General features: G+C 39.1%; 1 protein-coding gene across 1 annotated transcript in view; it reads left to right on the top strand.

Annotated features, from left to right (window-relative positions):
- The window catches only part of LOC106884054 (fibronectin type-III domain-containing protein 3A), a gene marked incomplete at its 3' end in the record, with an annotated part of 245,776 nt that overhangs the window by 172,318 nt on the left and 69,358 nt on the right, over positions 1 to 4,100 (top strand). The window lies entirely within an intron of this gene.

Here is a 4,100-nt window from a genome sequence, read left to right as displayed (position 1 = left end):
CTCTCTATATATATATATATATATATATATATATATATATATATCCATACACATACATACATACATGTGATTGTTCCATCTTCACAAATGATTGCTGTCTCCTTGTGCTTCCTCATTGTCAGTAGCATTTCTGACTCTCCCTCTATGACCACCCAGATGGCCGTTGAATCCCACTGCAAATCTGCATGGTCCGAAGCAAAGGTCACAGCCAAAAGTTGGAACTTGCACTGGATTGGATCAGATCATTTTTGTGCAATGAGGAATTCCTCAATCGAAATTTCAGACATTTTTCATTCACTTGTCAGATCTGCAATCCTTGCCATCCTTCTTTTAATGCCATAACGCTGTCCGTCGATGGAAGGACAAAAGAGGTCCCCATAAAGAGACACCTGTACGTCATGGGATTATAGTGGTCAGTGTTTATATAACACGAGTATCACTCTGTGATTAGTACCTAATGACCAGCTGAAGCGAGCTGACCAGCAAGTTTTACATCAGTGTCATTCTTCTAGAAGGATACTGTGACAACAGGTAGGGGCTCACCACTATAAAACATGCACACACATTCATAGATATGTGTGTGTATTGTGCTGACATGGAACTATTGTATTCAGTACTTGGAGTTTCCCAGCAAGCCACAGATATGAATTTATCTGATTTCTGATCAATAATCAACGCATGGGTCAATGTTCGTCAGCTGTTGTGTGAAATCACTCAGTTGTCATATAAATAATGATTCCTTCTATACAATTCCGATCACTAAAGGCATTGTCTATGGTAGAAGCCACTTGTCCCAAGGTACCCTGCAATAGAACCTAACTCTTGGAAGCCTGTGGTTGTAGAAGAGTGAACCTCTTAGCTACACATCTTGGTTCAAATCCTAATGGAATTTGAGAAATTTTATACTTAAACTTTAATAGATACCAGTAATGTACTGAGGTCTGTTTCATCATAGTACTGTGTTCTCACCAAAGTTTTAATCTCATAAACCATTATTCTAATTAACATCGTTAGCGCATTGTTAGATTGGCTGTTGGCTAAAATGCTTTGCAGTATTTCTGTATTTATTGACTTCTTGGTTCAAATACAGCTGAGGTCGTCTTTGCTTTTGCTCCCCTCCAAGGATGATGAAAGCAAAACCAAATCAAGGGCTGGTGGTGGTGGTGATGATGATGATGATGATAGTGAAGGCTGTGATTAACACAACTATCCCCTCCCCCATCTATCCAAATCCTCACCATCATCATCACTATCTTCCCACTCACCTCGTCACTTTTGTGTCTCAGTGCTTTCCATAATTGTTGAGGTTATTAAGTGAGGCGGAATTATTTCAATGGTTTCTAAAACCAGTTCTACTGAATACCAAAATTACACTTGCTCTTCTTGGCTGGGAAAAAAAACAACAAAATTCTCTCTCCCTTCCCTCCTCTTGCCAACCATGTTCTCACCTCGTCAGGTTGTCTCGAGGCTAAAAATACATCCCCTCTTTTTTCATGGAAAGTGAGGTGGGGGCGGGAGGGTTGTTTTCTTGTAATTTAGTTACAAACAATCTTTAAAGAGTTGTGGGTGTTTGTGTGTCGATGTGGAACCTTCATTAAGGAGATAACGATTGCAAAAAGTCTGGGCCGATTAGCCAGTGTTAGAAGTTTAAAATAAGTTACATGGATGCAATGAAGAAGGATGGAAAAAAAGGTGATACTTCTGGAAGAATTGGTAATTATATTCTGTAAATGATTGGTTAAATATAGGCATCTGGTAACGAACGTACCCTCTATCTTGCCAATTTTCAGTTATCTTACCTATTCTCTTGCTTTGTCTGTTTGCCTGTCGCTATATCTGTGTTTTTTTCTTTTCTTTTTATATCTGTGTCTCTGTGTTTGTCTCTCTCCATATGTTTGTCTGTCATTGTCTATCTATCCATTGGCCTGTCTGTCTATCTATCCATATGTCTGTCTACCTATCTTTATCTACTTGTCCATGTCTATCCATCTATCTATCTCTGTCTGTCTGTCTGTCTATCTATCTATCTATCTATATATATATATATATATATATAAGTATATCAATCTGACAATCTACTTGTCTGACTAGTGGTCTGTCTGACTAGTGGTCTGTCTGACTATATATCTTTATCTGTTTACCTGTCTATCTGTCTATTTATAAGTCTGACTGTCCGTATATGTCTGTCTGTATGTCTGTCTAATTACATACAATTATCTCTGTTTACCTTCCTATTTGTCCATCTGTCTATATATGTATGTATATTTGTGAACCTCTCTGTCTAAATCTACCTGTAAGTTTATACAAGTGTATCTTATTTACCTACCTTCCTATCTGTCTCTCTGTCCACGTCACTCTGTTTATAAATCTCTCCATCAAACTGTCTGTCTGTCTGTGTGTTTCTCTCCCTGTTTCTGTCTATTTTGTCTATGTCATATGCTATCTCTCTTGGCAACCATTTGCCCACCACCACCACCGACTTTTCGAATTAGCCCAGAGAGACACAGACAGATACAGAGAGAGACAGAGATGATTTCTTACCTGGAGCACCTCATTAAGTTTCTGTCATGACTGTAAAATAGAAATAAAAAGAAAGGAAGAAAAATAAACTAATTTAGCCATAATTATATTAAGTTAATAATTAAATAGACAATTACATCTCCAGTGTTAGATTGGAATTTAGTGGAGGTCATAACTGCTGGATGTTCAGGATCTTTCTCCAGACATTCTGTTCCACCACCATCACCATAACTACCATCACAACCACTGCTACTGCTGCTGCTGCTGCTACTACTACTGCTAATGCTATTATTACTACTACTACTAATAAATTCTACGTTGTTCACTTAGATGTCAGAGAATTTATAATGATACTCCATGGATAGACTATAGTGCTATCCAGGAGTAAGTTTGTCTCGCATTTCCTGAAACACAGTGAAACAAATGCCGCATTATGATTCCTTAACCCTTTAGGATTTGGATTTCTCTATCAAATGTAATGTCTATTTATCCACATTGTTTTGAATTAATCATGCGTTATCTTGTAGCTGTGAGATTTCAATGGTGAGATTGTTTATGATTTGAATGACATTGTCAGGTAGGTGTGAGAGGCCAGATCTGGCTAGTTTGAACATAAAATGGAGAATAATTGGGCCAGGTATGGCCAGTTTGGATGCTAAGGGGTTAAAGCTGTAAAATTTGTGTGCATGCATGTGTGTGTGTGTTGTGGGATGCTGGTTGACTTGTCATACCTACTGGTGTTCATGGATGTGTGTTCTGTTATAAAAGTGTAAGGGTTACGCAGTGGAGCCCTGGCTTCCCCACAAACACACAACATTTCTGACCCCACATCCGTCATACATGTACTCATACACATGAAACCAAACTACAAATACATATAACATTTGTAACACTCACAAACACACACACGCCTCCTGGACACCATAACAATCCCAAGTCGGATCCTCCTTGTCAGGCTTGGGCAATCTTTCCCAAAGAAGTAGGTTGCATCAGACATGGCCTCTCATCAGCTTGGGCCACATTACTAACAAATACTCGAGTTAATTTTCCTTAAGTAAACCATTTAGAAAGTGTTGCAGGCTACAGTCTTCTCATGACTGTTCAGTGTTGTTGCTCCACCTGCCAGAAAGAATGACAAAATCTCCCTCAAATCACAGTCCTCTACTGTGAGAAATGTGGTCCCAAGTTCTTTGCCCACAGAATAAAGGTTGGGATGGTCGCAGCTGGAATGCCTATGATCAGTAGTCTGCTCAGTTAGGACTAACCTGGAATTAAGCAGCAACAACAAGAAACAAGACAACAAAGAAACTTTTGCATGCTCATACAGTCCGCTAGAAACAGCAGCCAAACAAATCATACCCCACTGTCTTGAAAGGGAAAGAACATTAGATATTATGCATGTAGTACAGAGACTCTGTGGTGTGGTCATGGTTAGAACATCACTCATGGTTTGTTTGCTGACTGAAGGCTGACCTGTGGCTAAACAGCAACAGCAAAATACTTTAGCTAACCTTCTAATATCATTTTGTCCTGAATCTTTCCAGATGTTTCTCCACCAATCTTCCCCTTACCCCCCCCCC

Source organism: Octopus bimaculoides, chromosome 19 (genome assembly GCF_001194135.2).
Source record: "Octopus bimaculoides isolate UCB-OBI-ISO-001 chromosome 19, ASM119413v2, whole genome shotgun sequence".
NCBI classification, from domain to species: Eukaryota; Metazoa; Mollusca; class Cephalopoda; order Octopoda; family Octopodidae; genus Octopus; species Octopus bimaculoides.
This window is presented reverse-complemented; position numbering and strand designations above follow the sequence as displayed.